General features: G+C 46.7%; 1 protein-coding gene across 1 annotated transcript in view; it reads left to right on the top strand.

Annotated features, from left to right (window-relative positions):
* Positions 1–13281, top strand: part of LOC126109440 (uncharacterized) — an 841290-nt gene that overhangs the window by 265816 nt on the left and 562193 nt on the right. The window lies entirely within an intron of this gene.

Raw genomic sequence — 13281 nt, 5'->3', positions numbered from 1 at the left:
AAATGCTTCGATTCTCTTGTGTTCCCGTTTTCCCACAGTCCATGTTTCACTACCATACAATGCTGTGCTCCAGACGTACATCCTCAGAAATTTCTTCCTCAAATTAAGGCCGGTATTTGATATAAGTAGACCTGTCTTGGCCAGAAATGCCTTTTTTGCCATAGCGAGTCTGCTTTTGATGTCCTCCTTGCTCCGTCCGTCATTGGTTATTTTACTGCCTAGGTAGCAGAATTCCTTAACTTCATTGACTTCGTGACCATCAATCCTGATGTTTTCTCGCTGTTCTCATTTCTATTACTTCTCATTACCTTCGTCTTTCTCCGATTTACTCTCAAACCGTACTGTGTACTCATTAGACTGTTCATTCCGTTCAGCAGATCATTTAATTCTTCTTCACTTTCACTCAGGATAGCAATGTCATCAGCGAATTGTATCATTGATATCTTTTCACCTTGTATTTTAATTCCACTCCTGAACCTTTCTTTTATTTCCATCATTGCTTCCTCGATGTACAGATTGAAGAGTATGGGCGAAAGGCTACAGCCTTGTCTTACACCCTTCTTAATACGAGCACTTCGTTCTTGATCGTCCACTCTTATTATTCCCTCTTGGTTGTTGTACATATTGTATATGACCCGTCTCTCCCTATAGCTTACCCCTACTTTTTTCAGAATCTCGAACAGCTTGCACCATTTTATATTGTCGAACGCTGTTTCCAGGTCGACAAATCCTATGAAAGTATCTTGATTTTTCTTTAGCCTTGCTTCCATTATTAGCCGTCCCTTTACTTTTCCTAAAGCCAAACTGATCTTCACCTAGCGCATTCTCAATTTTCTTTTCCATTCTTCTGTATATTATTCTTGTAAGCAGCTTCGATGCATGAGCTGTTAAGCTGATTGTCCGATAATTCTCGCACTTGTCAGCTCTTGCCGTCTTCGGCATTGTGTGGATGATGCTTTTCCGAAAGTCAGATGGTATATCGCCAGACTGATATATTCTACACACCAACGTGAATAGTCGTTTTGTTGCCACTTCCCCCAATGATTTTAGAAATTCTGATGGAATGTTATCTATCACTTTGCTTTAGGCACGTGTTGAAGAGGCTCATCATAACACTCCTTGAACACTCGACAAGTCATGCACTTTCCGAAATGTTCGTGCGGAGCATCTGGTCTACCAACATTTGCCCTCGATTAAACTCAGATAGATCCCACACCTTCCCCATTTTACACACGCACAGCACGCTCACTGATACTCATGCACCGTACGTGTGGCTGACTAGCAGCTATTCCTCGCCAGGTGGTTCTGATATCGCCTGGAAGGGTTTATAATGATACACTCCTGGAAACGGAAAAAAGAACAAATTGACACCGGTGTGTCAGACCCACCATACTTGCTCCGGACACTGCGAGAGGGCTGTACAAGCAATGATCACACGCACGGCACAGCGGACACACCAGGAACCGCGGTGTTGGCCGTCGAATGGCGCTAGCTGCGCAGCATTTGTGCACCGCCGCCGTCAGTGGCAGCCAGTTTGCCGTGGCATACGGAGCTCCGTCGCAGTCTTTAACACTGGTAGCATGCCGCGACAGCGTGGACGTGAACCGTATGTTCAGTTGACGGACTTTGAGCGAGGGCGTGTAGTGGGCATGCGGGAGGCCGGGTGGACGTACCGCCGAATTGCTCAACACGTGGGGCGTGAGGTCTCCACAGTACATCGATGTTGTCGCCAGTGGTCGGCGGAAGGTGCACGTGCCCGTCGACCTGGGACCGGACCGCAGCGACGGACGGATGCACGCCAAGACCGTAGGATCCTACGCAGTGCCGTAGGGGACCGCACCGCCACTTCCCAGCAAATTAGGGACACTGTTGCTCCTGGGGTATCGGCGAGGACCATTCGCAACCGTCTCCATGAAGCTGGGCTACGGTCCCGCACACCGTTAGGCCGTCTTCCGCTCACGCCCCAACATCGTGCAGCCCGCCTCCAGTGGTGTCACGACAGGCGTGAATGGAGGGACGAATGGAGACGTGTCGTCTTCAGCGATGAGAGTCGCTTCTGCCTTGGTGCCAATGATGGTCGTATGCGTGTTTGGCGCCGTGCAGGTGAGCGCCACAATCAGGACTGCATACGACCGAGGCACACAGGGCCAACACCCGGCATCATGGTGTGGGGAGCGATCTCCTACACTGGCCATACACCACTGGTGATCGTCGAGGGGACACTGAATAGTGCACGGTACATCCAAACCGTCATCGAACCCATCGTTCTACCATTCCTAGACCGGCAAGGGAACTTGCTGTTCCAACAGGACAATGCACGTCCGCATGTATCCCGTGCCACCCAACGTGCTCTAGAAGGTGTAAGTCAACTACCCTGGCCAGCAAGATCTCCGGATCTGTCCCCCACTGAGCATGTTTGGGACTGGATGAAGCGTCGTCTCACGCGGTCTGCACGTCCAGCACGAACGCTGGTCCAACTGAGGCGCCAGGTGGAAATGGCATGGCAAGCCGTTCCACAGGACTACATCCAGCATCTCTACGATCGTCTCCATGGGAGAATAGCAGCCTGCATTGCTGCGAAAGGTGGATATACACTGTACTAGTGCCGACATTGTGCATGCTCTGTTGCCTGTGTCTATGTGCCTGTGGTTCTGTCAGTGTGATCATGTGATGTATCTGACCCCAGGAATGTGTCAATAAAGTTTCCCCTTCCTGGGACAATGAATTCACGGTGTTCTTATTTCAATTTCCAGGAGTGTAGTAGGTCGGTGGTCATAATGTGCTGCCTATTTCTCTACATAGTCACCCTGGTGACAAACACATTTCTCCCAACGAGAGACCAGTTTCTCAATACCGTCACTGTACGGTATTTGATTTTGTTGACGGAGTCAAAATCTCACCTCTAGCTGCACCCCTCCATCACCATCGAAGTGAAGTCCGTGGAAGGTGTTCTTTAAGTTTTGGAAATAGATGAAAATCGAGTGGCGCCAAGTCGGGACTGTATCGGTGGATGATCGATGACAGTCAAGTCAAGGCGTTGGACTGTTGAAGTTGTCGCAGCGCTGTGCGTGGTCTGGCGTTGTCCTGCTGAAGGAGAGGATGCTGCATGTGTAGACTGACTTTCCGATTTCGAAACTCGATTACAGCATGCTGTTTCTCACGCTCCGACATAGTTACATTACCCACCGCCCTCTTACACGCTACAATGCGGAGCCCTATAGCGGCAGAAGATTGAAACATGCGTCAGCGAAGTCCACCGAGTAGATATGCCTGATATGTAATTCCTCAACTTATATTGAAAACAGAAAAAAAAATCGGGAAGTATTACTTTTCAGTATACAGGGTGTTACAAAAAGGTACGGCCAAACTTTCAGGAAACATTCCTCACACACGAAGGAAGAAAATAAGTTATGTGGACATGTGTCCGGAAACGCTTACTTTCCATGTTAGAGCTCATTTTATTACTTCTCTTCAAATCACATTAATCATGCAATGGAAACACACAGCAACGGAGCGTACCAGCGTGACTTCAAACACTTTGTCACAGGAAATGTTCAAAATGTCCTCCGTTAGCGAGGATACATGCATCCACCCTCCGTCGCATGGAATCCATGATGCGCTGATGCAGCCCTGGAGAATGGCGTATTGTATCACAGCCGTCCACAATACGAGCACGAAGAGTCTCTACATTTGGTACCGGGGTTGCGTAGACAAGAGCTTTCAAATGCCCCCATAAATAAAAGTCTAGAGGGTTGAGGTCAGGAGGGCGTGGAGGCCACGGAATTGGTCCGCCTCTACCAATCCATCGGTCACCGAATCTGTTGTTGAGAAGCGTACGAACACTTCGACTGAAATGTGCAGGAGCTCCATCGTGCATGAACCAAATGTTGTGTCGTAAAGGCATATGTTCTAGCAGCACAGGTAGAGTATCCCGTATGAAATGATGATAACGTGCTCCATTGAGCATAGGTGGAAGAACATGGGGCCCAATCGAGACATCACCAACAATGCCTGCCCAAACGTTCACAGAAAATCTGTGACGATGACGTGATTGCACAATTGCGTGCGGATTCTCGTCAGCCCACACATGTTGATTGTGAAAATTTACAATTTGATCACGTTGGAATGAAGCCTCATCGGTAAAGAGAACATTTGCACTGAACTGAGGATTGACACATTCTTGGATCAACCATTCGCAGAAGTGTACCCGTGGAGGCCGATCAGCTGCTGATAGTGCCTGCACACGCTGTACATGGTACGGAAACAACTGGTTCTCCCGTAGCACTCTCCATACAGTGACGTGGTCAACGTCACCTTGTACAGCAGCAACTTCTCTGATCCTGACATTAGGGTTATCGTCACGAGTCATAGGCTGGAATGATGTTCCTTGCTCCCTAAGACGCCGATCAATTGCTTCGAACGTCTTCCTGTCGGTACACCTTCGTTCTGGAAATTTGTCTCGATACAAACGTACCGCGCCACGGCTATTGCCCCGTGCTAATCCGTACATCAAATGGGCATCTGCCAACTCCGCATTTGTAAACATTGCACTGACTGCAAAACCACGTTTGTGATGAACACTAACCTGTTGATGCTACGTACTGATGTGCTTGATGCTAGTACTGTAGAGCAATGAGTCGCATGTCAGCACAAGCACCGAAGTCAACATTACCTTCCTTCAATTGGGCCAACTGGCGGTGAATCGAGAAAGTACAGTACATACTGACGAAACTAAAATGAGCTCTAACATGGAAATTAAGCGTTTCCGGACACATGTGCACATAACATCTTCTCTTTATTTGTGTGTGAGGAATGTTTCCTGAAAGTTTGGCCGTACCTTTTTGTAACACCCTGTATATAGTTTTCTATTTAAAATGAAACACTTTAAATGTATTTGAAGATCAAGTCTTGAAAACAAACATCTCTCAGAATGCTCAGCAGGAATATTAAAACACTGGTAATAAGAAACACATACAGGTGTAAGTTAAAAAAACTGGAAATTTGTGGTAAGGTCTTATGGGACCAAACTGCTGAGGCCATCGCTCCCTAAGCTTACACACTACTTATTCTACCTTAACCTAAGGACAAAAAAAACACACACACACACACACACACACACACGCCCAAGGGGGATGACCCGAACCTCCGACGGGGAAAGCCGCTCGGACCGTAACAAGGCGCCCTAGACCGTTCGGCAGTGTGCGATTTGCAGGGGGGGATGGGGGAGATTTCCCCCCCCCTCTGCATCAGACCATCCCCTCCTCTAGTTTTAGTTTATGCATCCCAACCTGGGATGTTTATTTCCCACGCACTGGAGTAAAACTTTACATGTAATTTAAATTTGTGGAGACGAACACTGAAAGTTTACTATTAATACTATTAATATGTTGCTTATTAATTCTGAAAAAGTGTTATGTAGTAGTTAAGCATTTCAAAACATTTAGAACTAAATGACAAACGACGCACGCCACATTTCCGTTGCATGCCACAATGTTGCAAGACGTCGCCCCAGCGTAAACGAGGCTTTAGAGCCAGGTCTGTGTTGTATGGTGGATGTGATGTGTTGCGTACGAAACTAAAACCTGCAATCAGATCCAAACGTCGTGGGAAACTGTGAAGAGGTGTCATCCTGCAGCAAGGTAACGCTCGCCCACATTCTGCCAAACGGACAGCCGACGCAATAAAGGAGTTGAGATTCGAGGTGCTGGAACATCTACCATACAGTACAGACCTGGCTCCAAGCGATTTTCACATGTTTGGACCCTTAACGGGAGCACTACAGGGAAGAAGATTTGAAAGTGATGAAGACGTCATTGCTGCGGTGCGGTGCAACCGATAAACGTATTTTCTGATGAAATAAAAAAAAGCCTCGTAAAGTGTCGGGAAAACTGCATTGAAGTCCAGGGAGGTTACGTAGAAAAATATCGCATGTTTCAGTTTTCGGTCATCAGAATAAGTACAGCTTTTGACAAATGTGCCTTTACTTTTTGAATTCCCCTCGTATACCTGTATGTAGACGATTTTGTGAATAAGCTTTACCTATAATCTACTTTTAAAGATATAACAAGGGATGGCTTTTCTGATAGTGCATACGCGTGAATAGTGAGTTTCGGCATTAACATCTATTTATAAATAACTGTTTAACCATGGGTAACGCCACGGTCCAGGCTAGTAACATATATAATTATACTAATCCCCTAAGACATCCCCCCCACTGGTAAAAGCACAAATCGCACACTGCCGCTCGGCTACCCCGCGCGCCAGCTGTAAGTAAAATTACACCCAAATTCAATGAGAGAAATTGCCTTCCGGTGTTAATTCCACGTTTTCTGATAAATATTGCGCCGTGTTCTTCTTGAAACGCGAAAATTTAAAGTGAAGAATGGGATGTGAACATGTCAACCGAACTGCTGAATTTTGTTTTCTTTTGTTCTAACATTTTCCTACCTGCTGCAGACGGTCAACAGTTCCAAGCGTCTGCATGTCATGGTCATAAACAGTGCGAGAGGGCAGCGTTCAGATACACGTACAAACCTAGAAAATATTCTAACATCACTTCCAATTCGGATACAGGTATGCTGACCACATGCCTCACCGCACCGCACAGGATGAAACCATTGGCAGATAACGACACGGCGATCGGTAGAGTTAGATTGGTGGGCTTAGGGTGAGAATGTGGAACTTAACGTACTGATGTACTTATGATTCACTATATCATTATATTATGCAGCTACATTCCACGCGTCACTTTACAGTGGAGCGTCACGGTGTCATCACGCGAACCATTCAACGAAACATCATCAATATGGGCTTTCGGAGCCAAAGACCCACTCGTGTGCGCTTGATGACTTCACGACACAAAGCTTTACGCCTCGCCTCTGCCCCTGAAGACTCAAATAGGACTATTGATGACTAGAAACATGTTGGCTGGTCGGACGAGTCTCATTTCAAATTGTATCGAGCAGATGGACGTGTACGGGCATGGAGACAACCTCATGAATCTATGGACCCTGCATACCAGCAAGGGACTGATCAAGCTGGTGGAGGCTCTGTAATGGTGTGGGGTGTGCAGATGGAGTGATACGAGATCCCTGAGTACGACTCTGCCAGGTGACACGTACGTAAGCGTCCTGTCTGATCACCTGCATCCATTCACGTCCATTGTACATTCCGTCGGACATAGGCAATTCCAGGAGGACAATGCGACACCCCTCACGTCCAAAGTTGCTATAGTGTGGCTCCAGGAACACTTTCTGAGTTTAAATGCTAACGATGGCCACCAAACTCCCCAGACATGAACATTATTGAGTATATATAGGATGCCTTGTAACCACTCGTACTCCTACGGATTTATGGACAGCCCAGCAGGATTCACGGTGTCAGTTCGCTCCAGCACTACTTCAGACGTCAGATGAATCCATGCCACGTCGTGTTGAGGCACTTCTGCGTGCTCCCGGGGGCTCTACATGATCTACATCTACATTTATACTCCGCAAGCCACCCAACGGTGTGTGGCGGAGGGCACTTTACGTGCCACTGTCTTTACCTCCCTTTCCTGTTCCAGTCGCGTATGGTTCGCGGGAAGAACGACTGTCTGAAAGCCTCAGTGCGCGCTCGAATCTCTCTAATTTTACATTCGTGATCTCCTCGGGAGGTATAAGTAGGGGGAAGCAATATATTGGATACCTCATCCAGAAACGCACCCACCCTCTCGAAACCTGGCGAGCAAGCTACACCGCGATGCAGAGCGCCTCTCTTGCAGAGTCTGCCACTTGAGTTTGTTAAACATCTCCGTAACGCTATCACGGTTACCAAATAACCCTGTGACGAAACGCGCCGCTCTTCTTTGGATCTTCTCTATCTCCTCCGTCAACCCGATCTGGTACGGATCCCACACTGATGAGCAATACTCAAGTATAGGTCGAACGAGTGTTTTGTAAGCCACCTCCTTTGTTGATGGACTACATTTTCTAAGGACTCTCCCAATGAATCTCAACCTGGTACCCGCCTTACCAACAATTAATTTTATATGATCATTCCACTTCAAATCGTTCCGCACGCATACTCCCAGATATTTTACAGAAGTAACTGCTACCAGTGTTTGTTCTGCTATCATATAATCATACAATAAAGGATCCTTCTTTCTATGTATTCGCAATACATTACATTTGTCTATGTTAAGGGTCAGTTACCACACCCTGCACCAAGTGCCTATCCGCTGCAGATCTTCCTGCATTTCGCTACAATTTTCTACTGCTGCAACTTCTCTGTATACTACAGCATCATCCTCGAAAAGCCACATCGAACTTCCGACACTAACTACTAGGTCATTTGTGTATATTGTGAAAAGCAATGGTCCTGTAACACTCCCCTGTGGCACGCCAGAGTTTACTTTAACGTCAGTAGACGTCTCTCCTTTGAGAAGAACATGCTGTGTTCTGTCTGCTAAAAACTCTTCAATCCAGCCACACAGCTGGTCTGATATTCTGTAGCCTCTTACTTTGTTTATCAGGCGACAGTGCGGAACTGTATCGAACACCTTCCGGAAGTCAAGGAAAATGGCATCTGCCTGGGAGCCTGTATCTAATATTTTCTGGGTCTCATGAACAAGTAAAGCGAGTTGGGTCTCACACGATCGCTGTTTCCGGAATCCACGTTGATTCCTACAGAGTAGATTCTGAGTTTCCAGAAATGATATGCGAGCAAAAAACGTGTTCTAAAATTCTACAACAGATCGATGTCAGAGGTACAGGCCTATAGTTTTGCGCATATGCTCGACGACCGTTCTTGAAAACTGGAACAACCTGTACTCTTTTCCAATCATTTGGAACCTTCCGTTCCTCTAGAGACTTGCGGTACACGACTGTTAGAAGGGGGGCAAGTTCTTTCGCGTACTCTGTGTAGAATCGAATTGGTATCCCGTCAGGTCCAGTGGACTTCACTCTGTTGAGTGCATTCATGTCCATTATGCATTCCGACGGACTTGGACAATTCCAGCAGGACAATGCGACACCCAACCCGTCCACAACGGCTAAAGAGTGCCTCCAGGAACACTCTTCTGAGTTTAAACACTTCCGCTGGCCACCAAACTCCCAGAGATGAACAGTATGGAGCATATCGTGGTTGCCTAGGGATTAATGGACAGCCTTGCATGATTTACGGTGTGAGTTCCCTCCCGCACTACTTCAGACATTAGTCGAATCCGTGCCACGTCGTGTTGCGGCACTTCTGCGTGCTCCGGCGAGCTCTACACGATATTAGGCAGGTGTAACAGTTTCTTTGGCTGTTCAGTGCATTATGTCAAGAAAAGGAGGAATTAGACAGGCGCGCTGCTTACAAGGGAACCTCCCCATCGTATCCCCTGAGATTTAGTTGTAAGTTGGCACAGTGGATAAGCCTTGAAAAACTGAACACAGATAAATCGAGAAAACAGGAAGACGTTGTGTGGAACTATGAAAAAAAAAGCAAAATATACAAACTCAGTAGTCCATGCGCAAGATAGGCAACATCAAGGATATTCGGAGCTCAGGAGCGCCGTGGTCCCGTGGTTAGCGTGAGCAGCTGCTAGACGAGAGGTCCTTGGTTCCAGTCTTCCCTCGAGTGAAAAGTTTAACTTTTTATTTTCAAACAATTATTATCTGTTCGTCCGTTATGTTTTCATCACTTTTCTGGGAGTGATTATCACATCCACAAGAAAACCTAAATCGGGCAAGGTAGAAGAATCTTTTTACCGCTTCGCCAAATGTACAAGTTAGGTGGGTCGACAACATATTCCTGTCATGTGACGCACATGCCGTCACCAGTGTCGTATAGAATGTATCAGACGTGTTTTCCTGTGGAGCAATCGGTTGACCTATGACCTTGTGATCAAATGTTTTCGGTTCCCATTGGAGAGGCACGTCCTTTCGTCTACTAATCGCACGGTTTTGCGGTGCGGTCGCAAAACACAGACACTAGACTTATTACAGTGAACAGAGACGTCAATGAACGAGCGGACAGATCGTAACTTTGCGAAAATAAAGAAAGTAAAATTTTCACTCGACGGAAGACTTGAACCAAGGACCTCTCGTGTAGCAGCTGCTCACGCTAACCACGGGACCACGGCGCTACTGAGCTCAGACTATCTTTGATGGTGCCTATGTTGCGCGTGGACTACTCAGTTTGTATAGTTTGCTTATTTTTTTCATAGTTCCAGACAACTTCTTCCTGTTTTCTCGATTGATCTGAGTTCAGTTTTTCAAGGTCTATCCACTGTGTCAATTTGTAACTAAATCTGAGGGGGGTGCGATGGGGACGTTCCCTTGTCAGTACGTGAAGGATATATGCTAATAAACAAAAGTGACAAGTAATACAGAACTGATGTGGAAATCATCGAAACGTTCCCGTAAAAACTAGGCGTTTTACGTTAATGAAATATTATACGAATTAAAGCATTCTCGTTTTTCTATAATACAATATCCACTAACTATGCAAAAACGATTATGTTAATTCATCTGTGGCCTCTTTAAATGGTCTCAGAAAATTCGTAGTTTTTCCTGCAAGCTCATTATCATATCCTTGAAATCTGTAAGCGGAGTCCTTTTCCGTCAGAAAGCAGCAACTTCGTTATACTGTGTGAGGATTCCAGCATAGTGTACAAGCTGTTCCAGCGGGTGTAGACCTCTTGTTTCAATGATGATTTCAAAGACTAGCAGAGGCCACTCTTCTTAACGCACCTTGCATTCATTTTACAGTATTTATTGTTGATGTGATGTTCGTGGTATGATTTAACAAGAAGTTATCTTCATCGAAAGTATGGCTAAGTGCTGTGTTTATGCAATGAGCAGCACAAGGAATCCTTTCGTGATTTTCCCAAGAGTTTACCACATTGGCACCCTGGTCGGAGACAAAAACAAAACTGTGCGACATGTTCGGCGAAATGTCCCAATCAGACATCCTCTCTTCAATTTATTTCATAATACTTTCTCCCGTCTTCTTAACGTCCGGGAATTTTGTTGTAAATAAAATATTGTTCACTAGAGACGAATCTGTGTTAATGTAATGTGTTGTAAGCGTCAAATAGTGCACCTGATTATGCGAATCAGTCCACATATCAACTATCGCAGCATATGTTTTATTAATAACTTCCGCAAAAACAGAAGGCATTATGCTGCTTCGTATTGCATCAGCTTGTTCTTTGACATGTCTGCTTATAGTAGAGGGATGTGGCATGACATCTGCCACGTTAACTTCTCCATAATGCGCTCCTTGATGTATTATTTCTTGGCCTAGTTCTCTGAAACCTTCGCCGGAAACAGCATTAAAAGGTCTCATATCTTTAGCACACATTGCAACACACTATGCTGTAATACTATTTTTTATTACTGCCGGTATCCCTGAAGGAGCTGTATCTATGTGAGGTTTCCTGCAACTGTGTTTCTTTAAATGGGAGGTTCCCGTCTGGAAACACAGTAATGTGGAGCAGTTTATGCACGATACGTACCCAGTAGACGCACTGTCTTCGTCTACAACCAACAGAAATGTACTCCTTACTTGGTTTTTTAGACCTTCGCATTTCTTCAATGTGTAAACATTGGTTTCAATCTTGCGTGTTACTGCACTGGTTTCTTCGCGCTGCATGATTACAGATACACTGCAAATGAGAAGCCCGTAGTGGCTGTAGTCTCACACGGATAATGACTCGTGTAATGTGTTTGAAGTTCCGTGCTTCGTGTTCGGTCACGGCATCTACGCTCCGTCACTAGAACTAGTGCGGGCAGCCTATCCAGTCAGGGTGTGCTCGCCCCATATCGTATTTTGTGCTCGCTTACTCGGTCATGCAGGACTCTAGTTCCCTTGTTAGTTGCCAGGTGTGCGCCGGCCGTAAGCTAGCCGACTGCTGCGGCCATTTTTCTGAGTCCGCCGGAGGAAGTGGGGAGGGTAATGGGGAATTGCGGCCGGCTGAGTGTGCGGTTCCGGAGCTCGCGCTGCTAATTGCACCACCGTGGGAAAGGCGACGGGGTGGGGGAAGAGGTAAGGGCGTAGTTATTAAGACGGCCGCGGACCCATTGTCTGGGCCGGCAGGCTTTCCGCGCCACGCCTCTCACTGCCGGCGCGTCCCCCGCGGATCCGTTCTGGGGCCAGTATAGTGGCAGGGAGGGAAGCGGTGATTAGTTCCGCTTCACAAACCGGCGGTCATTTAGGGGAGGCGGCCAGAGAAAGTAAGGCCTCTGCTGCGAGGCTCGCCGACTTCCAGCCTACTAGCTCTATCAAGTCTGGAAGCAAAAAACACCTGCCGCAAATGCTTCTCGAAAACTGCAAATTTGAATACCTGCAAACACGTCGAGAGGAAATACACTACTGGCCATTAAAACAGCTACACCAAGAAGAAAGGCAGCTGATAAACGGGAATTCACTGAACAAATATATTATACTAGAACTGACATGTTCAAATGGTTCAAATGGCTCTGAGCACTATCCGACTTAACTTCTGAGGTCATCAGTCGCCTAGAACTTAGAACTAATTAAACCTAACTAACCTAAGGGCATCACACACATTCATGCCCGAGGCAGGATTCGAACCTGCGATCGCATTTGATTCCATTTTCACGCAATTTAGGTGCATAGATCCTGAGAAATCAGTACCCAGAACAACCGCGTCTGGTCGTAATAACGGCCTTGATACGCCTGGGCATTAAGTCAAACAGAGCTTGGATGATGTGTACAGGTACAGCTGCCCATGCAGCTTCAACACGATACCACAGTTCATCAAGAGTAGTGACTGGCGTATTGTGACGAGCCAGTTGCTCGGCCACCACTGACCAGACGTTTTCAATTGGTGAGAGTTGTGGAGAATGTGCTGGCCTGGGCAGCTGTAGAACATTTTCTGTATCCAGAAAGCCCCGTACAGGACCTGAAACATGCGGTCGTGCATTATCCTGCTGAAATGTAGGGTTTCACAGGGATCTAATGATGGGTAGAGCCACGGGCCGTAACACATCTGAAATGTAACGTCCACTGTTCAGAGTGCCGTCAATGCGAACAAGAGGTGAACGAGACGTGTAACCAATGGCACCCCATAACCATCACGCCGAGTGATACGCCAGTATGGCGATGACGAATACACTCTTCCAATGTGCGTTCAACGCGATGTCGCCAAACACGGATGCGACCATCATGATGCTTTAAACAGAATCTGGATTCATCCGAAAAAATGACGTTCTGCCATTCGTGCAACCAGGTTCGTCGTGGACTACACCATCGCAGGCGCTCCTGGTGATGCAGCGTTAAGGGTAACCGCAG

The sequence above is a fragment of the Schistocerca cancellata genome, chromosome 12 (assembly GCF_023864275.1).
Source record: "Schistocerca cancellata isolate TAMUIC-IGC-003103 chromosome 12, iqSchCanc2.1, whole genome shotgun sequence".
NCBI classification, from domain to species: Eukaryota; Metazoa; Arthropoda; class Insecta; order Orthoptera; family Acrididae; genus Schistocerca; species Schistocerca cancellata.
This window is presented reverse-complemented; position numbering and strand designations above follow the sequence as displayed.